The 24,340-nt window shown below is 35.4% G+C and overlaps 1 long non-coding RNA gene and 1 pseudogene across 1 annotated transcript; both read left to right on the forward strand.

Moving 5' to 3' along the window:
* The first annotated feature begins 5,747 nt into the window (after positions 1–5,747).
* The window catches only part of LOC132309262 (agamous-like MADS-box protein AGL62), an 84,008-nt pseudogene continuing 65,415 nt past the window's right edge, over positions 5,748–24,340 (forward strand).
* Positions 17,380–22,486, forward strand: LOC132306439 (uncharacterized). The gene is made up of 3 exons (XR_009481995.1): positions 17,380–18,016; positions 19,481–19,556; positions 21,707–22,486. It is a non-coding gene; the product is annotated as an uncharacterized LOC132306439 (long non-coding RNA).

Below are 24,340 nucleotides of genomic sequence, written 5' to 3' on the forward strand. Positions count from 1 at the left end.
AGACACCTGGTATCAAATCACCCCTTTATTAGGTTTTGGGGGTTATTGTATGTATGTCTATGTTGCTTTTGGACTGAAAATAAATAGAATATTTTGATGCAATCTTGTGCATTATATTTTTTTAAAAAGGTAATTTATTTATTATTTATTAAAAAATATAAAAATTAATTAAGCAAAATTTTGGCTTGCCTAACTTGCGGGAGGTATTTTCTTACAGTTTTCAAAGAGTTCTAAGTTTTATTTATTTATTATTTGGGCCTATCACTCATGAAAAGGGCCTAAGTTTTTTTCTTTTTATTTGGGCTTATCACTCATTGTAAGGGGCCTATGTTGTTGTTGTTGTTGTTGTTGTTGTTGTTTTTTTGTTTTTTGTTTTTTTTTTTTTTTTTAAACATATCACTAATGGGCTAAAGATTTTGAGGCCCTCTAAATGTTGAGGCCCTAGGCGACCGCCTTGGTCGCCTTGGGCAGGGCTGGCCCTGGTCTCCTTGAGGCTCAGCATTTGTGGACTCAATTCATACCTCACTCGACTTCAGAATGAGTTAGAAGCTAAGAGAAAAACCAGTGAAGCCCCTGATCGGATGAGGAAAGCTAGCCAAAGCCGCTGCTGGTGGGAAGCCCCTATTGACAAGCTCGGATTGCTAGAGCTTGAACAGCTTCTGGACTTCATGGAGGACTTCAGAAATGGTTCGTCGTTTTTTTGCAAAGAATAGTAGTGGATTTGTAGTTCCTATTGAGAAAAAACCTAATGATTTGAGCCATATTGGTTCAGGTAGTACTACTCAAGTGCAAGTGTCGTGTTATTCAAGTGGTTGAATTGTTAATGTCCTAAATTTGGAATTTGTGTTCGACTCTTACACCCCTCCTCTCTAATAACTAATCATTAACGCCTAACATTCTTTCTCTAAAAAGAAGAAAAAAAATACTACTACTCATGGACGCGGGGAGTTTTGGATATGGTGGTCATGGATTTTTCTGAAGTTGTATTGCCCATAATGGGTGGCAGTTTCAAGCTAGTACCTCACTAGAATTTGCTGTCAATTTAATTTTCTATTTTTCAGTTATGGGCGTACATGAATGGTGATGGATTCTCACCTATCTAATGTTCATTGATGCAATAATCAACATGGTATTTATTGTTTTATTCTCAGTTACAATTAAGATTGCTTACATTATTTTTGGACGTCTTACCAAGTGATGCACAACCAATCACCATCAGATATGGATTGATGATCATGATGATATGATTAATTTTTGGATTCTAAATGTGTGATCATTAATTCCATATGAACTTGGGCTATTTTGGTATACAGAAATGAAATAGAATAAGAATGGAATGAAGCTGAGAATGGAATGAAGACATAAATGTAATTTGAAAACGAGATTCAAAAAGTTTGCTTAGGCATACGTTACAAGTCTAGAAGCAAATATACACATTTGACATATAAGGTTACGAATGGCTTTTCATGCTAATCTTCACTAGAATTGAACCAGTGAAAATGGAATGGAAATGCCCATTCCATTTTAGTGTTTAGTTACTAACATCGAATAGTGTAAATATGGAATGATAATTCTCATTGATAAGTTTGGTTAAGCTTATTTAAAAGTTGGAATGGAATTAATTTACGTTGTATCTCCAAATTATCTTTTATCATGAATAAAGAAATTTATTAAAAAAAAAAAAAAAAACAAAAAAATTAACGTCAGAAATAAATTTGGGGCAAGCAAGGCGTTGAAGATTAGGGCAAGGAGGCGTCTCCGGCAGCTGTGGTGAGATAAGGAGTAGTGAGAGAGGAAGACGAATCTGAAATAAGGGCTAGCGTATACAAATACATGCACCTCCATTGAAATTTAAATCTGAAAATTTCTAGACTTTTCGTCCTAAGACATATAACCCAGTTAAATAATACAATTTTGAATTGTTTTGGTGACATATGCGGGCTTCCATCTCTGTATATGCATCGAAAATCAGTAAGCAGACAATGGGACCCAGTTGAAAGAAATGCTTTCTTCTCTCCTCCGTCATTCTTCTCTTCAATTTTCCCCCTCTCTGACTCTCTCTCTCCTCACTTCACGAATTGGGTGGTTCAAGTTTTTCGATTCTTCGCTTTCTAGATAGAGAAAGAAACTCAGAAACTCTCTGTTGGATTTGGGGTTGCTGGATTGATGGTGTTCTTTGCTGAAGAAGAATCTGTCTTCGGCGGCTGGGTTGGGTTGTGTTGTGTTGTGGTCTCCGGCGGCGGTGGCGAGATAAGGGGTAGTGAGAGAGGAAGATGGAGGAAGACGAATCTGTCACCGGCGGCGGAGGAAGACAGCGAAGGGAGTCGATGAATAGGTTGGAAGATGTTGATGGGTTGGAAGAGAACAAAGATGGGTTTGGTTTAGAAAAGGGACGATGATGGGTTTGGTTCAGAAGATGGAGGAAGACGAATCTGTCTCCGGCGGCGGAGGAAGACAGCGAAGGGAGACGATGAATAGGTTGGAAGATGTTTGGAAGAGAACAGAGATGGGTTTGGTGACGATGAATAGGTTTTTTTGTTATAATTTTTTTAATTGTATTCCATGTGGAATGGAATGCCCGTTTCATTGGTAAAGTGAAGGAATAATTTCATTCACCCATATCAAACATGACTTTATAGGATCTGTGATATGGATGCCCAGGCCTATATATGCATGTAACTAATTACTTACATCAGAGCATAAGGTTGAGTTGATGTGTGAAACATTAGTCTAGCTAGCTACAAGGCATGATAAAAAAAATAAAAATGAATTATTGATGCAATAAAACAAGAAGTCGAAAGATAGACTTTTATAATTAATGATGTATTAATTAAAATCCATATGGTACGTATGTAACAATTCAAAAAATATTGTTGTAAAAAAAAAATTTAGAAATATAAATTGCTGACATTAAGGTTCTTTTGGCAACCTATATTGGTGTTTTTTTAACAAATAAAATATAAAAAAAAATAAAATCTTATTACCATTGTTTAGCTACAATAACAAAAACAAGAGAAAATAATTTATTTTTTATTACATATTTGGGTCTTTCCTAAGAACACTGGCATCATTGTTCAAAGTGTTACAAATTTGTCAAAAAAAATAAAAACATAAAGCGATTGCCAAAAGAAGCTTTTAAGTATACAATATTTCAGTATTAAATTTACAGAATAAGAGAACAAATGGAGAGAAAAGAAGGTTGCACATATGTCATACATGAGTTGGGATGGCAACGGGGCGGGTTTGGGCAGGTGTACTCTCCTCCGCTCCCGCAACCATTTAAAAATCCCACCCCTGTCCCTGCCCAAAAACGCAAAAACGGAGGGACTTTCCATCCCATTCCCGCCCCTGTTTAACATCTTTACCCCCGCAGGTACCCAGCCCGCCCTGTTTAAGACAAAAAATTCTCCTCCATTTAATATTTTTTATCAACTAAAATTATATAATTATTAAAAAGATTCATAAAAAAAATATGGACAATAAATAGTTTAACATAAAATTCAACATTAAAAGCATTCTAAATGTTCGCGCAAGCTACTTGTTCTAGATTTTCAGATTTTGTTGTAAAACAAACTGTCTCAATATATATATATATATATATATATATATATATATATATATACACTGATGAAATATATATACTAATGAAAGAAGGGTACTAATGTGAAATATATATATACTAATGAAATGAGGATACTTAAATAATTTATCTATCTAAACGGGGCGCGGCAACCTCCACTCGTCCCCGTACCGAACCCGTGCGGATTTTCAATATATCAAACCATTCACGCCTAAATAAGTAAAACGGTCCCCCAAAGCCGCTAAAAATGGGGCAGGGCAAATTGTCATCCCTATACATGAGTGCAGGAAGGAGAAAAAAAAATTTAAAAAGAAAACAGGAAAACAAAGAAAATGAAAATATAGAGTACGGATGAAAAAAAAAAAAAAAAACATAGATTAATTTTTAGGAAAAAAAAAATATTTTAAGGGGGTGCATTCGTAGAATTTTATAAGTTATACATGTGATGAACCAAGAGGGGGAAGCGCTGAATTGGTTCTTCCACTTTCTTTTTGGGTTTTAAACACTTTTCTCAACTAAGATAACCACCACGACTTTTAAGGAGTGCTAACAGATATCACTAGCTCGGGTTCTGAAACCCTAATCTGTCACAAGTGTTTTACACAAAACACAACCACTAGTACACCAGATTTTTACAAGGAAAACCCCCTCAATAGGGATCAAAAACCTTGGTTATTGGGTACATACCTAATGCAAAATCCACTAATTGTAATGCAAGTTGATACACCCTAACTCACACAATGTACAAACAACACTCCCTCTGTCCTAAGCAATCGTACTTGGACCAAATAAACTCTCACAGCTCATCAAATACATAATAGAATATGTATAACCAAATACTAAGGCTATTACACAAGATCAGAGTGAGTATATAGCTCAATGTATAGATCAGTATAGGTACTTTACAAGTTTTTGCAAAATATGTGGTCTGAAGGGTAAAATTAGAATGCCGCTTCAATATAGACTTGAGCTTGGTTCCCACAACCTTATATCAACAATATACACTTGCTTAAATGATAAACACAATGAGAATAACAAGGTATAAAAAAAGATAATACTCAAATAGGCTTGATTTCTGCAGAAAACCCTAATTGTCAAGGTATAGAAGGACAAATCCAGAAATGACCATTTATTATCATGTTCTTGAATGTCTTAAGAATTATACACAATGCATTTCCATCAGGGCTCTCGAGTTTCCCAAAAGAGACACACAACTGTTACAGCTATAACAATGTACATATAATACTAGTACATTGAGATGAAATCTTGCCCTAATGAGAAAAGAAATGTGACACATTCCACCAATCATTGGTGAGAGTATATTTTGATATTCCTTGTGTGAAAGGACCACAATGTCTTTGCCCAGCTCATTATTTTTGTCTACTAGTGCACGCACATATTTTGCATTTCATATACACTCACAACCGATGTGGAGAGAAGAATTGTAAATTTGGTGCCAAAGAAATGAAATATGGTTCATCTGCTTTCTCTCAAAAGAACCACAATGCACATGTCAATCATGTGCACAATATACACAGAAAGACCAAAATGCCTATCTGAATGACACTTGTCACATTTCTTAGAAAACTGTAATGCAGTGAGTATACTAACAAATTGAATTTCTGAGCTCAGTGAATCAATATAGCATCCAAAGCAAATATAAAATGGTCACACACATGTGTAAAAATACTGAAATGCCCTTGAGTGTGAATGCAGTCATTTTTTAAAGAAAAATGATACATCTTATACTTTTCCCAATAATTTCCCATACAATCGCAATACATTTCTAATTATTCTTTGATAATACCTTTCCAATTAACCTTTGAATTTCATTAGAACTAGCAATTGCCAAATTAGTTCACACTAGAATAACATGTGCAGTTACTGAAAATGACATTGACATTCAAGTCAATGGCCAACTAAGAGAAATTGATTTCAAAATATATACTGTATTAAGAGGATAAGATTTTCAACTCCCAAATTAGTGATTAATTATATAAAATAAGAGATTGAAATTGAAAGTCCTAACAACAATTAGTTTGGTCAACTTTGATAGTAAATTCCAAGCCCCTTTAAATTGCATATGTTTCTCCATACTGAACCTTGAAAAATAAGCAAAATTTTGGTTTGTCTAACTTGCAGGAGGTATTTTCTTACAGTTTTAGATATGGCAAATAAGCCTAGTATGGGTCACCAAAAGATCAAAATGGCAAGAATAGAGATCAAAAATCATTTGCAGGTCACCATCTCAAAACGTTGATCAGGGCCTTTCAAGAAGGCGAGTGAGCTTTGCACTCTTTGTGGTGTAAAGGCTACACTAATAGTTTTCTCTCTGACGAGGCTGTCGCTTGCATATGCCAAATTGATGTTGTGAGTGTGGTTCAATTAAAGCCTTTTCGGTCAAATTTGAATTTATAAAAACCACTACTATTTATACTACTAACGTAGCAAGAGTAAGTAGGGATCGTCCCAAGGGATTTGCAAGATACTACGGAATCAATATTTGATTAATAGGTCGAATGATCATGAGAAGGGTTTGGTTGGTTAAATTAAGCTAATGATTCAATTAAAAACATATAAATTAAGAACAATCTAGAGGTTAAGGTGTAGAGAATGAGAGAAAAGTCTTGGGGCATAGAGTTCACCACTAAGCTTCACTTCACTAAATATTTAACATTTGTCAATTTAGGGGGATTCCATGTTTTAAATGAAGTGTGTGTGTGTATGTGTGTCATTAATTGAAATACTAAACATGGATGACAAATTAAGCATAAATTATCTAATCAATCTAGTGAGTAGCACAACCTATCAAACTAAGCCATTAACCATTCAATAAACCCACAATTAATGCACAAACAAAAATCTAGAGAAATGTACTACTTGCACTCATAAGCATGTATCATCAAACATTAAGAATGGATTATCTACCTATCTAGGAATTTAAAGCAACCACACTACAACTAGACTAATGACAAGGAAATTAAACTAATTAAGCTAAGAAGGTAGCACAATCCATAAAGAAATAAGCATAATACATCAAATAAACCACAAGAGTAATCAATTGAGCTCCATGCCTTGACCATCACTAGATTTACAATTCTAACACACATAGACATGCATCAAACTCATAAAATCTAGTGTAAGCACATGACCATTCATTTTAGCATACGTAAACATATGGATAGAAATAAAAGATCAATTGGAAGAATTAATCTTTACAAATCATGTAAAAACTCAAGATCTGTATATATTCATCGTCAAAGCATTATTTACAACATAAATCCCCAAAAACTACAAATACTAAGTTTATGAAGTAAGCCTAGGGGCTATCTCTAGCCCCGGGATTTAGCCATTCATGGTTGGTGTGATCCAACCCTCAAGGGCTATTTTCAATGTAGGCACCATCTTCTTCCTCTTTGCTTTGCTCCAAAAACCTTAATTTTAGAGAGAAAAAAATATCCAATAGCTATGTCTAAAAGTTGGAATAATTGGGAACCAAAATTAGCAACCTTATACAATTGGTTTCATTTGATTTTAATACAAGCCTTTTTGAGTAGGCAACAAGACAAAAATAGGCCTTTGATTAGTGCAAACTCGCTGCTACAAAAGTTGGTAGAGTTCGAACGCGTTCGTAAATTTGACAGCTCATTGCCAATAGGGTCTTCGATCGATCCAAGCTAGGTTTGATTGATCAAAGATAACGTGGCAAAGAAATTTTGATAACTGGAAACCTTATCCATTCAGCTAGCACCGTTTTTTTTTTTTTTTTTTTTTTTTTTTTTTTTTTTAATTTTCTTCTTGACTCCAAAAAGGAGCTAAAAGGCTATTTTTAGCCTGTTTGAACCTTATTGACCTGAAATAGACAAAAACATAAATTAGAACTAAAATGGGAAAGTAAGATAGATGAATGGACTAATTAAGGGTAAAATGCATCACTGTCTTAGGTGCTAAAATACATCATATTTGAGCACTTATCACACCCCCAAACTTAGATATTACTAGTCCCTAGCAATGAACTATAAAGAAAAGAAAGAAATAAACAACTATACAACTACGAACTAGAAAGTAATGAAAGGATAACACTACTTTCGTATGGAACACGATTACATTTAGCATATGCAACAAGCCTTTTAAACCCCGAGGTTACCTTTAGTAGATGAGTGAAGTCTTGTGAAGGTTTCAGAAATGATACCCGCAAACATTAAGCTCTTTCTCACTAAAGAGGCACCAACATACAAAACAAGCATTGGGAAAAAATTACATCAAGTATGCAATTTTTCAACCATTTCCAAGCAACTCTCCAAAATTTCAACAACATGCAAGCAAATATGTTCCTCCATACATCAAGAGAATGATTATGCAAATCAAAACAACTCTAGAATCCTTTTAAAATGAACTGACATCAAATATGTTGCTATCTTAGCCAACGAATGAAATGGTCACAACCGGACTCAAGCTAGCACACAAATCTAGTACCGATCATTAAGACAAAGAATGAACCTTTTATTAAAGTTTTATTCAACTAGGTGCACTTATTCTTTTTACTCGAAATTATATTTATTATTATTATTATTTATAGGATTAAAGATGAAAGCATGGTACAATGTAGTGATCTCTTAAGTTTTTTAGAAGATTCATGAGGCAAGCGTTAGGTCAATGACTCCCAAACCGGATGACTTTAAGGCACTTGGTGTAGGGACACCCCTAAGGACTTACAAGCTCAAATCAACTAGGTTACAAATCAAAATAATCTCAATCTAATTATTTCCTACTTTCTTACCAAAGGTAAGGAGTCCTTACTTTATTTGCTTTTGCAAATTTTTTATTTATTTTTTATTTAAACCTAGAGTTTGGGCCCTCCACCTTCTAGCGTGAGAAATTCAATGCTTGATGAGGCTAGAATCCTGACTACTTAGTAAAAAAGGTTTGTTATCCATCTTTGTTAAGAATGAAAACTTTCAAAGCACTACTAGCTCAATTAGGATATAACCAAATCAATAATCAACAAAGCATGTACCCCATAGATGAATGCTAGTATGTGCCTATGCTAGTGTAGAATCCTAGAGTGAATCTTAAAACAATCGCAAAATCAAGTTGATGTGGATTGCAAATGCAAGCAAGATGTCAATCTTTTAAAATATTTACCCCTAAATGGCATTCACAAGGCATACAAGGAGTATTAGACTCTCAAGTCAAGCAATTTTTAAATTCTAAGTATCATTATCCTCAAAAGATCAAAATCATAGGTAAAACTCTCAAATCATATCACATGCATAAAAACTAAGTGTGATATGTCAAAATATGCTAACACACCCCCAAACTTAATTTGTGCATTGTCCTCAATGTACAAAGAAGCAACAGATAATGGAAAAAGTACTATACCAAATTGCTATAACAAATAGGACCCGGCAATGGAAGCTTAGCATTGGAAGGCGCACCCCCAAACTTAGATTCTGAAAACCTGTCTGAAAATGATCACACTAGAAGCTGTCAAAGTATATACATCGATGATATAAATTAGAGGTGAAATAGAGAACTGGGCATAAGACCATGGCATATAGCAATATAAAGCTCAAAATATCCAAAACCAAAATTGATGATATCATAAATCCCAAAAATCCATAGATGCAAATAAGTCCAAAACAATATCCAAAAACCATGTGTAAAGCATCCAAACAGTGCAAATATGCAGAAATATCAATGTAAATATTTTAAAACAGTGCAAAACTATCCCAGAAATATCATAGTATCAAAATGTAGTAGGGCAAGAAATAAGTAATAGAAATGGAGAAAATAGTGGAATCATGGTGCAGCATCCAGTACAAACATGTCAGCAATGATCTAGAGCATATCTGACATCTCCTGGCTATGTCAAGTGAGAGACGTCTGAATGTCTATCCACAAGTTTGAAATGTCTCTCCTCGCATCCATTGCAGCTCTAGTCAGATCGTCAGATTGCCTGGCTAAGTCATCATGCCGCCTCGCTAAATCATCGTGCCGCCTCGTCATGTCAGCATGCCACTCTGTCATGTCAGCTCTGAAAGAAGTAAAATCTAAATGTAGCCGAGTCAGGTCAGCTATGTGGCTGAAATTTGAACTGGCATGATGGGAGCGAGTGTTGGCCTGTGGCATCAGCTCTGTGTGAGGGACATGTTAGGGGTCGGCCTGCTGAGATGGATAGGGAGGAAGAGGTGTACCCGGTTGTGACGTGGATGTGGAAGTAGTAGTACGATGCCTCTGTTTAGGTCTGTAGGAAGGAGGTAATCCCTGGGATCCCTCTGCTGCCTCCTCCTCGGCTCTCTGCTGAGCTCGCTCCCTTTTTTGCTTTCTATTCTTTTTGTTTTTCAGGCAAGCATTGTAAGTCTTGGTCCACTGCTTTTTGTCATAAACCCTCTTTTCTCCCTGTTCTGTACTCTATGGGATCTCAGCTGGGTCAAAGGAATAGCCCTGGTCAATCAATAGTTATGTAATCAGATGGCCAAATGGTAATGGCCAAACATCAGCTTTGTAATTATGTTTGAAGATCAGATTCTCCTAGATGAGAACAGGAATGGATATCTAGCAGCCCTGACTCAAACAATATGGAGCTTGTAGAACCCCCTCTCGCCTCTATGTACCATGGCTTAAAGAAAATGCATTGAAATGCAACACAGAATCAAAGAACCAGTAGCGGGGATCAATATTAACCTGGTCTGCAATATTTCTTTCGAAAGCAACCTGTGGAGAAAGTGTATCAACCATGGTCATCTCTGCAGGGTAAGTTGGAATGATGGGGTACAATAGATCCTCAGAGTCAGCGACCAATGGTGATAGATAGGGGCATCGGCAGGCTGCAGCAATTGTAGGGATAAAAATATCAATGTCCTGACCATCTATAATCGTATGTATCAATTGACGGTCATCCTTATCCATCTGGAGGTGCTGGAAAAATAGAGCAACCAACCGAGGATAGACTATAGTGTCTGCCGGAGTTATGATATCATCGATGCCCCTACGGGTGAGATCATCAAAAGACCATTGTGTCTGTTTTAACCTAACAAATAACTCTCTGTCGAATCTGAATTTCGGTTCTAATTTCCTGCTGGAGAAAGAGAGAAAAGGTACTGCCCTGATAATGGGACCATGTGCCTCCATGAAAGATGGCTTAGAAGATGCAGATGCAGTATCCTCAGATAATGAAGATGACTCCTCCGCTGGAGATGGAGGAGGCTGTGGAGCTCTGGCTACTCGCTTTCGGGCAAGAGTCTTTTGCCTACGCTACATCTGCAAAAACAACAAGTATAGAAATCAGTACATGGGTATAAAATGAGGTAAACATCTGATAAGAAAACACAAAGCATGCCTAAATCAAGTAGAAACAGAAAATAGACATATAGGACCATGCTTGTGTAAGAAGTGATCAGGAAAGCTTCAAGAATATCATTCAACATGCTTCAACAAGACAAGAATAGATCATGACATAACAAACAGTCTCAGATACACAAAATAATGTAATGATAGCATATAGGGCAGAAACAATTTAGCAAAAATGGGATCAAAAGGATAAGTATAGGATGTAATGTGCATAAAGTATGTAACGTGCATTAACAAACCTAAAACTCAAGAAGATTTTATAATTTCATGGTAAGTAGACCCTCGGATGACATTGTATCAATTCCTAAGCAAAAATGTCTACCAATTCAACATTTAAGACCAATCGAATAAGCAGGATAACATGGAGAATATGATCATGGCGACTGTCTACCTAGAACTCAAGAAGTATGTATATCATGAAATAAAGACTAAGTGAATTGTATGGTTGCAAAACACTTCAATCCTAAGCATGTTATGATACACAAGTTCAAAAATGAATCCGGATATGGTATGCAACTATATGGCATGTATCTGAATGATGCACAAATAACAAAGTTAAACTCCAGTCTCAAAAATATCTCGTACTCCATTTCAACAAAATCAAAATCCTATAATCACTCATGGCTCGTGACCCCCTCTAAGCAATATATAAGCAGAAAATTGATCGCTTATGGCTCGCGACCCCATTTAAAGCTTAAATGAAGCGAAGAATGGTCAAAGATTGAGAATAACAAGAAACTTACTCTTTTTTGAATCAAAATCATGATCGGCAATTAACCTTGGTCTCAATGCCTTACTAGCTTTTCAGAAATGGATTACATGTATATAATCAAGCAAATGGCATTTTAAAAGATCAACTTTCCAAAACAAAACAACATACTCCCAAACTTACTTAAATTGCATTTTAAAATTCAAAATAAGCTCAAAAATAGATACTAAGGCCAAAAAACAACAATGACATCCTAAATATGTATTTTGAACTCTAAACATTTATTTTCTTCTCCCAAACTTATTCAAAGATCAACGTTAAAAAGATTTATTCAAAAGATGCACAAAAACTTTCAAAACCATCAATGTGACAAAAGTATGTGCAAAATGTGTACATATAAGCAACAAGTTGCAAATTATTCCAAAATGCACACAATTATTCAAAGAAGATTACATTTGACAAGTTTCAAGCTTATCAAGCAATATTAGACATTGGACTTCAAAAAGTTTGGTTTAGAGAGTCAATTTCAACACATTTTTAAATAAAGTTCAAAATCATAACAATTGAGCTCAACAGATATCAAACTTATACCCTAACATGGCAAGAATCAAGAATTTAGCACAAACAAGTTCAATAGCACTTAGCACATGCATTTGGATTAAAAGGAAACAAACGGAACAAGTTTCAACTTGTTTAAGGGCATTTTGGTCTATTTTGGAAATTTTCAACACTTTTGGGGCAAATTTGAAATTTTTGAAAACTTTAAGGTCCAAACATTCACATGCATTATAGATAAGCATCATAATAAGAATTGTGCATTAAATATTCAACAAAGGAAGGAATTAAACAACTCGACTTTTCATTTTCAAAACAAAGTTCAAAAATTTCTTTTTACATTTTGGAAACTAAGAAATGTGATCACAAAGGCATTTAGGCATTCAAGAATCAATTTGCCAAAACAATGCACCTTAACCATGAGTAATAATCAATTTAAGATAAAAAACTTTCAAAATGTTCCATTTGAAATCAAATTTATGCATTTTATTATAACTTTGCATTTTCAAGTTCAAAAACACGAGTTTCAACTCAAGTCATGCTTTTATGCATTTAAAACAACTTAGTAACAAACAACATCCATGCATTTCATACTCAATACAAACAAATGAAACAAGTTGGGAATCATGCTCATCAATATTTAACTTCAAATGCCATTACAACTTCAAAAATTTCAAGAATTTTTCAAGTTCAAAAAGTTAACAACTTCAATTTAATTCTTTTAAAATCAAAGCCATTTTGACAATCAAGCTTCCATTTCAAATTACAAAGCAAACATTCCAATTTCATACTTCAAAATTCCATGGCAACAAACTTCAAATTCCATTTACAAGTTGAAATCTCAAAACACTTTCCAAAGACTTGTTATTTTTCTTTTTCAATTCCAACATTTAACTTTAAATCTCTTTTCCAATTTTCATTTCAATTCTAGTGAAAAAAATAAACAAAGTGTTATTAAAGAATTTAAAACCAAAATTTAATTTTATTTTTGCAAAATTTTGGTATTAGTTCCTCTTAAATATGCATGCTACAAAAAATTTCAACAAAGGCACAATAACATGCATATACACAATCAATCAAAATCAAACTCCATTAGACATTCATAACTCAATAAAGTCAAAGTCTAAAACTCCATTCAACAAAGCAAAAGGGACACAGCCCACAACACAATCCACATTAAATTTTGCCCATTCTCCTTCTTCTCAACGAATTATACCCATACTCCATTCACAAAATAGGCACAACCCATTCACAGTATAAGGGTCACAGTCCAATTTTAGTCCATTCTCTTTATTTTCTTATTTCCAATTTTTTGAAAATTTTATTTTATTTATTTATTAATTTTTATTTTCTGATTTCCATTTCTTGATTGAACAAGTATTTATATACAAAAATATATTCATAGAAAGATAAAAATAAAATTGAAAAATGCAAAAATAAAAAGAAAATTAAAATAAAAAAATGAATTTTTACATACCCAGTTCGGAAATGAGAAGAGGAGATGGAAATGGAGAGATTCAGAATTAACTCAAGAAATCCGGCCTAACCGTGGCCGGAAGTGACAACCGGAGTCTCGCCGGGGAGCTGGCCGGAAATTGCAGAAAGTCGCTAGAGATGATTCGGCTTCTTCTTGGCCCAAATCGGCGGGAGAAGAGTGATGTGAGAGCTTCCGAGAGAGATTAGAGGGAGGAGATGAAGGGAAGGCTCGAGCTTTGCCGAAAGACAAAAGCTTCGTGCCGGAATCAATGGATGGCGATGACTTTGGGCTTTTTTTTGGGGCTCGCCGGAGGTTGAGAGAGGGAGGGATGGTGGAATTGATGCTTCGTCGGAAGTTGAGGGAAAGAGGAAGAGAGGGGAGGCCGAGAGTTAAGAGAAAAAGAAAAAGAAAAGAAAAATGAGAAGAGAGAGAGAGAAAAAATAATAAAAAATTAAGATTTTTGGAAGGCCAACGGCCAAAACAGTTTTCTCGCAATTTGAAAAGATGTAATCTTGATTGATAGAACACTTACAAAGGTACTTTGATCGATAGAATGGAAAATGAACAACTTGATTTTAAGAGCTTTGATTGATCCAGATGTACTTCAATCGATTGAAATGATGAGATCCTGAGAGCAATTTCCAAGGCAAAATGGGCCTCTGCAGAATTCGATCGATCGAAGAGAGGTCTTCGATCGATCGAAGATGATACTGAAAGTGCAGGAAATGCATGAAACTGCCCAAATACTTAAATGATCAACTCGAAACATATCTAGACGACGCAGAAAAGAACAAAACAAGAAATAAGGGAGGAATAGGGTCAGAAAACCTTATGAAGTATTAGTATTTAACGTCTCTAGCAAGATGTTGGGTTCTTTTAGCCCGGTTCAAAGATGTTGTTAGACATCCCCTTCTCAACGGGGTGAATTGAACTTCGAATCCCTCCTAACAAATCATTCCCTAAGGAAATTGTTGGGTTTGATTCAAGTACACTTGATGACTTTTGATCAAAGAAACTTTTGGGCTTTCATCCCCTTTCAACATTGGAATTCAAGACAACATCTTTTGAAAATTCATTCAAAGGCAAAGCATTTGATTTTTCAACACAAGGAGCTAACTCATTTTTGTCAATTTTGCTTTCAAAACTTTTTTCCACAACAAAAATCTCTTCAGGTTTGTCCATTGCATTAGGGGTTGGATTAAAAATATTCAACTTCACCTTCATGTGGCTAAAAGAAATCTTCATTATCCCCATCCTAGTATTGATGTTGGTATTAGCGGTAGCCAAGAAAGGACGGCCAAGGATAACGGGTATTTGGCTCTTTGGATTGGGAAGCGGTTTCGTATCAATGACTACGAAATTGACTGTGAAGAAGAATTTGTCAATCTTAATAAAAACATCTTCAATTATACCCTAAGGCTTTTTGATAGATCTGTTGGCTAGTTGCAAAACTACTAACGTTGGCTTTAGATCGCCCAAGCCCAATTGGATATATACCGAGTAGGGAAGAAGATTTACACTTGTCCCTAAATCCAAAAGAGCCCGATTAATGACATGGTCACCTATAGTGCAAGATGTAATGGGTGAACCGGGGTTTTTGAATTTGGGAAGTGACGAGCCCCTTCCTATGTGTTTAGAAAATGGACTTTTTAATGCGAGAGGTCGCTTCGCAAGGTCAAAATATAAATGTGGTTTTGGAAACCTTTCTAGTCAAATTTACATTTATAAAAACCACTACTACAACTAATGAAGTATAGTGAGTAGGGATCGTCCATAGAGATTATACGTGTTGGAATTTAACTTCGACTCTAGCGTATCACAAGATTGCAAAGAGTGGTTGGTTGGTTGATTACTCTAGAAAATAATTAAATTAAAATGCAATTAAAGTAAACTAGTGAGAGATAAAGATTTAAGAGATGTGAAGAGAGGATTTAGGGTGTTGGAATCACCACTAAGCTCATGTAATTAACCACTTGCTTTCCATTAATGGGGAATACATTGTTGTGAATAAAATGTGACTACCAATTGTAATATTAAGCATGTACCATCAAACCAATTGTCTACCTAACCAACAAATAAACTAAGTGTAGAACAACCCATCAACTCTAAGTATGACCCATCAAACTAGTCACAATTGTAGCACACATCATCTAGAGAATCATGGAATTTGCAATAATAAGCTATGGAATATCAAATCAAGTATAGATTGTCTACCTACCTACAATCATGAATTAAATTGTAGAACAACCCATCAAGCATAAGAATAATCCATCAAATTAATTGACAAACCCATATAATGAAAACCCATGTCTAGCCATCACTAGATTCTCAATTAACCACACATAGACATGCAATTAATATAGAAAAACTAGTGTAGAGATCAATTCTCAAATAATCACACATAAGACAACATGTAATCACAAAGAGAATCAATATGAAGAATTAAACCATATGAATCATGTGAGACATAATTCCCAATTTAATCACAGATAGACATGTAAATAAACTAGAGAATTAATAGGAAGAATTAAACCATAGAAATCATAAATATATACCAAGATTCATTAAATTCATAAGGCTAGAACACTAATCACAACAATATATATATAAATCCCCAAAAATAGAAATACAAGGGTTTAGATTACACAAGACTTAGGGCTCATCCAAGCCCTTAGTGTAGATCTAGCCAATCATGGAGGAGGTGGATGTGGTCATGAAACCCTCAAGGGCAAGCTCCAAACATGTCTCCATCTTCTTCTTCTTCTTCTTTGAAGCTCTAGAGAGAGAGTGTGTGTGAATGGATCTAGAGATGTGTTCTTGAGATGTGCCTCCACTTTCCTCTTTTTTTCTAACCCTAATCTCTTATTTTTCTAGAAAGAGAAACTAAAATTACAATGTAAAAGTAAAATGATAAAAAGCTCTCTTACAAAATGGTTCAATTCTCTTTAAATACAAGGTCCTTTTCTAAGTCACTAAGTAAAAAATATAGCCCAAAAATATCTAATCCCGCAACTATGTGGTAGGTAAAAATTGGCGCACTCGGGAATTAGACAGCTCACTGCCAGCACATTTTTGATCGATCAAACTTTTCTTCGATCGATCAGAATTTGTTCGATCGATCCAACTTTTGATCGATCTGGGTTTGATCGATCCAACTCTGATCGATCTTACTTTTCTGCGATCTATCTCACTTGGCTGTTTTCAGTATCAGCCTCCTTTTTGCTCCAATTCAACCTCATTTTGCTCCAGATTCTCTCCAAGACTTAGTTTGACTCCAAAAAGGCCTTAAGAAACCATTTTTAGCACGTTTTAACATTATTGACCTAAAAAGGGAAATAGCACGAAATTAGTCTAAAACGAAAAAATAAGATAGATAAAGGTCCTAGAATCACTACAACATATTTGGGTTTTACCAGCGCTCTTTAAAAAAACGCTGGTATAGGTGTACTATTACCAGCGTTCTTTCTAGGAGCGCTGGTATATGGTGGTATAGGTTTTTAGTACCAACGCTCTTGTTAGGAGGGCTGGTATAGGGTTTTTAGTACCAGCGCTTTTTTATGGAGCGCTGGTATAAGGTTTTTAGTACCTGCGCTCTTGTTAAGAGCGCTGGTATAGGGTTTTTAGTACCAACGCTTTTTTTGGAGTGCTGGTATAGGGTTTTTAGTACTAGCGCTCTTTGTAGGAGCGCTGGTATATGGTGGTTAGTACAGTGTCAATAGCCCTCCATCTCGCTTTTTCCCTTCCCTCATTTTTTCTTTTACCTCCCACTATTTTTTTCCCTCCGTTGATTTTGGGCCCTAAACTACGACGTTTTTGGGAGCCAATTAATTACATTGAATTCCACTTTCCCATTTCATTTTACAATAGCCCTAACACCTTCAGCCGCTCTCTCTCCTTCCATCAGAGCTCTGTTGCCCTTCTGTCACTAGTCTCGCCCTTCCATCACCGATCATCACAGCTCTCTCTCCTTCTATCACCGGTCAGTGTTCCAAAACTGGTGGCTTGGTTTAGAGGGATAAAGTCATTGCTACTACGCACACAGAGAGAGAAAGAGTCGTCCTTGGGGGTTTCCAAAACCTCGTCTACACTAACAGATCGGACGAGAATGTTTTTAGGTTAGTAACTGTTCGCCTTCTGATTTTGATTACCTGTGTATTTTTTTTTTTTTAATTTAAATTATGAATTTACCATATTTGTCAACGTGCCTTAGCTTTGTTTGTGCAGAGTCGGAAGACGACTCTCTTCGCGAAAGCCCAAGCTCCTTGCCCCCGACCACTGGACATCGTGAAAACCTTGGATAGCTCTTTACCTCCTCCTTACAGCTTTTTGAAGTCTAAATAAGGTGTGCTCCTAACTTCCTATGTTTGATTGTTTGAACTTTTTTGTTTTGGACTTTGAAATTTTTCTTTACTTTTCTTTATTTTTTTTTGTTTTTTTTTTTTGGGGAATTTGGTGATCTGAAAGTTTAATTTGACTTCTCATCGTGCCCTGATTTGGAACGCAATTCTTTGGTACTACCCACAATATCGCAATCCATGGCATGATAGACACATTAGTTGGTTAAATTGTTCTAATCTTTGACAATTATTCTAGATATATGTTGTTCAAGAAGCTTCAACATTAATGAGTATGATGATATGACTAAGCTAATAATGATTAGACTTCTTCTTTCCTTGGGCTGTTTTGCCACATTTATCTTCCAGATACTCCATTTTGACTGGAATTAGATTTCATAATTTTCTGGATGCCTGCATAAACTTGTCTAATCACTGATTTTATATTAATATTGGGAACCCAAATTTCCTTTTTCCTTTTTATTTTTTTGTCTTTTTGATTTGTTATTTGGTTCACCTCTCCTATATTCGATTGAATTTATACCTTCCCTTGTATATTTGCTAAAACTCACCTAAAGCCAGCTCAAGGAAGCTTAAACCTATCTGTACATCTTTTTTCTTACTTGCAGCTCTATTTTAGGGGCCAAATCCTCCATAAAATTATGTCATTTTGCAATTTTCAGTCCTTTTAGTTATAACTTAAGCAGTTTTTTAATTTTTTTTTTTTTTAAATACTCTTATTACTATTTTGTTCATTGGTTGTCATCCCCTTGGCCAAAACATCTTTATGACAAATTTACACATATTTCCCTAAATTGATGCCTCTTTTGCTTCTTGATTGTGCCCATTACTTATTTATGTTGTTATTGTACAATTATGTCCTAAATTAAAAAAAAAACAAAAAAAAAAAACTCCGTAATAGTAACAGTTTGAAGGTTTACGATATATGAATATTAAGGGTCATTTATGTGAATTGATTTCATATGGGTAAGAATTTCACAAAGCTTAATGCAGGAAAATTGCATCAGATAAATGGTGGTTTTGAAATTGAAACTCTCAACTAGCTTCCACAGTTCAAAGTCATTTAAATTTCTTTATAATGCCACGACAACTCATTCAGTCCAAAAAAAAGTTGGTGCCATATCAGGGTAGTATATCACTTTTATGCAGGCAAGCAATTTCATTATTCCGTGCTTTATATCTGAAAAAGAAAAGAAAAGAAGTTACATTACATTTATAATTTCTCTTTATCTTCGCCCCATTTTTATAAGTCAATGTGAACAGGTCTGTCCTTTCAAGTTGGTTAAAAACAATAAAAAATAATAATTTGGGAACACTTTCTTGGATTTTTTTCTCTTACATTTTGATATAGCAGTCGCTGATTTCAGATCAAACCCAAAAATTTCTGTTTTTGTAAACACTGAACTTGCTATGTTCTTACTATTGCTGACAGTGTGACCACTATATTTCAGCCTTTGTCCCGGTTTCCATCGCATTAGCAATCAAGAAGGGGATAACTCGTATTTGATTTGCTAATATTCTTTGAAGGTATTGATGATTGCTTTTCCTGCTTTTTAATTTTTTTTCTATGCATTTAAAATTATTCCTTATGATTTTTATTAGTTGATCAATATATTCTACTTGCTGCATGATAGGTAAATCAACTTTGGCATATCATCTTGTTGAATTGTCAGCTCTTACAAATAATCGTGTTGCAATATCTTTTTATTTTGATTAATGCAAATAATTTATTTATGTTCATGTGGAACTTTTGGAGATTGAATTATTACCTGTTACTTTCTGTGATACCCATCGATTCTAGAGCCACGGGTGATCAAGTCCGAGCACATATCCGAGGGATATCAGACAATCAATATGTAAACAAGTAAGTATAAAAACTGAATTAAGAATAAAATAATAATACGCTGGAAGAAATCTAAAATAAAAAAAACCTCAAATTTTAAATAATAAATTAATATCATTTAAATCCTCCAAATTCGTACAACTCGGGAATCCAACTAGTGGACCTCTAATAATCCCAAATGATAAAACTTTACAGAATTAAAATCCAAAACTAAAATTAGAAAGAAAATCTTATTTAGTTAGAAGAGTGAGTGACTGTATTTGCATCACCATGAACAAGCTCTAAGCCTACTACTGTCGAACACCTGAAAAATAAGGGTGGGTCAGGCCCACATTCAAGTTCCATAGTACTACAATCCATACATAAACCCGATACGCAGATACATCCTAGATAGCTCAAAAATAGCTAAAGTAGTCTATATAGATATAAGTACACACTATAGGACGTTCACCAGCCCACATAATCCGTCTCAACCTAAGTAGAACAACCAGGGTAACATCATCAGGCCTAGTTATCAATCCTAGGCGATATATGCACCCTAACCGTGATCAGGAGACTCAAGCTCGTATCACGGTACCATAAGTATATATATATCAATTCCTTCCTAGTGCAGAAAGATAAAATAAATATCCGTTATGTCGTTCAACTGTTTTAGTTGACATGACATGCATCTATGTAGGAGTTAACTGTTTTAGTTAATCCATTCTGTATGTATGAAGGGGTAGGACTTAGCTTTTTGATCTAATCCATCTCTGATATGTCACCGTCCCATACTGGTACATATAATGCAAATGATCCACAAATGATGCACATTCATTAGAATATCAAATACATCCAGAGTCCGACATAATAGCAATCAGATATAAGCAAGATTCTATTATGCATACAGTACATGATTAAAATCACGAAACATCCATTTAAATTGCTAAAATAGTGGTAAACAATTTAAACTATCCATTTCCATATAATTGACAGACACAGAAATATAACAGTTCAGCAATTATCCTCCACAACATGATATAATGATTATCAGAAATATGAGCTGAGCACATTATACTAGACATCCCTAACCATATTCTCATACTAGTCCATTTAAATTATTAAAACAAAGACTAGTAATGAAAATCCTCCTTAATCCCTGACGGTATGAAAATTATCGTTTCATTACATGACGTCCTTTTTAATCCTCCATCTTAAAACCTGTGCCTGACATAATATGTTAACTAAGAAGTCTCACTGCACAATATATAAAACCCCAATGGTATTTTATACTTACCCAAATAAACTGGTTCAAACAAACTGGCAAATAAAAGCTCATCCACTCCTGACAGCATGCAACAATGTATTTAAATTACATGACATCCACAACCACAACCCAACCAACCCTCGTGGAACTTAAATATATCATAAATATCTTTGATACAACATCCCTAAAATATCTTTCATTTCAGTCCATAAAATTGGCTAACCAAACTAGAAATTTAAGACTTCCTCCTTCCTAGACAGCATGCACATTAATCTTTAAAAATTCATGATGTCCATTAATATTAACACACGAGCATATACTAACTATTTTAAGGTTTTAATAGGTTAATTTTAAACATTTAAAACCCCACATCACTTTCTATTAATTTTATTTAAGCCCCTATAATCAGAAAAAACAACAAAACGCACTTACTGTGCATTTCCAAAAGAGGAGCCGGCTCCACAATAGTGTGGAGCTGATAAGCGCCGAATATTACATATTCAAGCACCCTTACTTGCATTAGTTAAGTCCATTAATGGAGTATAATGTATAGTTTAACTTTATTTGTGTATTTCTGCCTTGTTTCAGGTCGGTTTCCCCAAATATGATTAAAGAAGCAGTTTTGACAAATCTCTTGTTGAAATAGATGCACTGTTGCCAGGGAGCCATCTTCTGGACCGAACCTCTCGAGGCATTGTATGTGTGGAGTTCGTGGCATAATGCTCATAATGGTAATCGTGTCGACGGACCAGCTCAGAGTGGTACGAGAAGCTGCGTTGATGTGATGCAGTCACAAGGCCCCGCGGGCGCCCGCCAAATGTGTCAACCCACTGCCTTATTTCGCGGGGCCCCGCCACAGGTTCGCGGGCCCCCGCCGTTCCACCGCGGGCGCCCGCAGTTTATGCCAGTAGCCCCCTCGCGCCATGAAAGCCCGCGGGCCCCTGCCGATCTGCAGAGAGCAGCCCACCTGCTCCTATTTTTGTGCTGAACTTGTTCCCTCTGCAATTTTTGTGTGGTTCTACTTCCTTGGAGTGGTTGGAGCTCGTGATGGAGGGTGAGGAGAGGGGTTTTTGGCTAGATAAGAGCCTTGAGGCATTATTAGTGAGATATCACACATTTTAACTAAGTTTTAGAGAGAGAAAAGAGTGATCTTGAGGGTTTTGGGTACTAGCTTGCTTGAGCACAAAAATGGAGGGTGGATTTGCTTCTTCTCCTTCATTCCTTGTTCCTATAGGTAACTAAATCCTTCTCTAGGGAGGTGATGAAGCCCTCCCTTATAAGCATGTTTTAGATTAGCTTCTATTTTGGGGATAATGATGTGTAGTTTGGTCTTTTCATAATCTAGAGCATATTACTTGATGTAATGAATTTTATTGCACACAAATGATTGTTTTAAGTTATTATTTTGTCTTTGATGGTTTCTTATCTCAATCATAATGCTTGCATTTTCATGGTGACAATGGAAATAAGACTGTGAATGGTTTTCATGTCATGTTAATAGAGAAACTTGATAGTCCATTGCTTAGGTATTTCCTTTGATGGTTTATGCATGATTCCTAGTTTCATATGCTTTATAATTTGATTAAAGGCTTGATGATCTTTTGATTAAGAGAGTATGCTTGATGCTACACCCTAGTTTAGGTAGTTCAAATGTATAAACTTTTGATGGCTCATTCTTGTTTTTGATTTAATGAACTTCTTGATGATTATATGGCAATCACGTGTTGCTATATAATTCTTGACCATTATATATTGTCTATCCCCAATTTAGTCTTTATCTAGCATGTGTATAGGGTTGAAGGTGGATTCACTTCCCTAGTCCATTCTTATTTATCTTTACCTCTTTACTTTAATGTTTTATGCATTTTAATTCTTAATTTTAGTGACAAACCAATAAAACTTTATAAACCCTTTCATCATTCTAAAAGTGATTCTAGATATCTTAGTTACCATAAACTAGCAGTCCCAGTGGTTCGGCTTACCCGACCAATAGCTCTATTTTACAATGATTTGTGCTATTGTAAACGTTGATGTATAATTGTCATACCGATCAATTTTTGGCGCCGTTGCCGGGGACTGCAAAAGGTTTTGCAACCGAGGTTTTAGGATTACCTTTGGTTTGATTGTCAATATTGTGTTTTGTGAATATTTTCTTGTGTTGTTTTGATCATTGTGACATTTTAAGTGTTTGTGAGATTCTAGATTTTCAAGGCTTGCTGAGGAAAGGTAGCAAATTTGTAAGTCTAGACGACTTCAGGTAAGTTTTTGAAACTCTAGTTTCAAAGTTGTGAATATCTTGCATGTGTTTAGTTTAGGTCGAGGTTATTTTTGTTTGTCTATATTGCAAGCATCGGTCCTTGTCGTGGCCATTTAATTTCTGTATTGATAATTGAGGAGAAAGGAAACATCGTATGTGGAGTTGATGGTGATGAATTGTTGTCTTGATTATGCTATGTGTTGTTAATATTTGGCCGTAGGTCACTTTCCTTACCCACGCTTGACTCGCCAGTTGACATAAATTCACTTGAAAGAACTCTTAGAAGAAACCTTAGGGAATCTACTAGCATAAGAGAACTTGAAACACAAAGGGTGAAAATGTTAGAGATGTCAGAAATGAGGGAATCCATAATAATAGAGCTGAAATTCCAAACGTGGCTCCTATGACTCTTCGGGACCATTTCATCCCTACCACTTATGCTTCTCCCTCTTGTATAGTGATGCCAAACATCGAGGCAGCCCAATATGAGATCAAATCTAGCACCATCCAAATGCTTCCATCTTTTCATGGCTTTGAAAATGAGGACCCCTATAAGCATCTTGATGAATTCCTCGAAATATGTTCTACCATCAAGCTGAGGGGCTTTCTTAACAATGCTTTCCATTTGCATCTCTTCCCATTCTCCTTAAAAGATAGGGCAAAATATTAGTTGAACTCCCTTGCTGCAAATTCCATCACTACATGGGCTCAATCGCAACAAGAATTTTTTAAAAAATATTATCCAGTGAGTAAGACCAATCTAATGAGGCGTTCTATTCTTAGCTTTTCACAAAGCGATGGGGAACAACTCCATGAGACTTGGGAAAGATTACAAGACCTCCTTAGGAAATGTCCGCACCACCTAATTCCAAAATGGCAATTGGTGCAAGCTTTCTATACTGGTTTGACCGACACCCATAGATTCATGGTTGACTCATCATGTGGAGGGATGTTCATGTCTAAAA

This window comes from Cornus florida, unplaced genomic scaffold, assembly GCF_030987335.1.
Source record: "Cornus florida cultivar Cherokee Brave unplaced genomic scaffold, ASM3098733v1 CherokeeBrave_3.0.0_Hap2_Chr05, whole genome shotgun sequence".
Lineage (NCBI taxonomy): Eukaryota > Viridiplantae > Streptophyta > Magnoliopsida > Cornales > Cornaceae > Cornus > Cornus florida.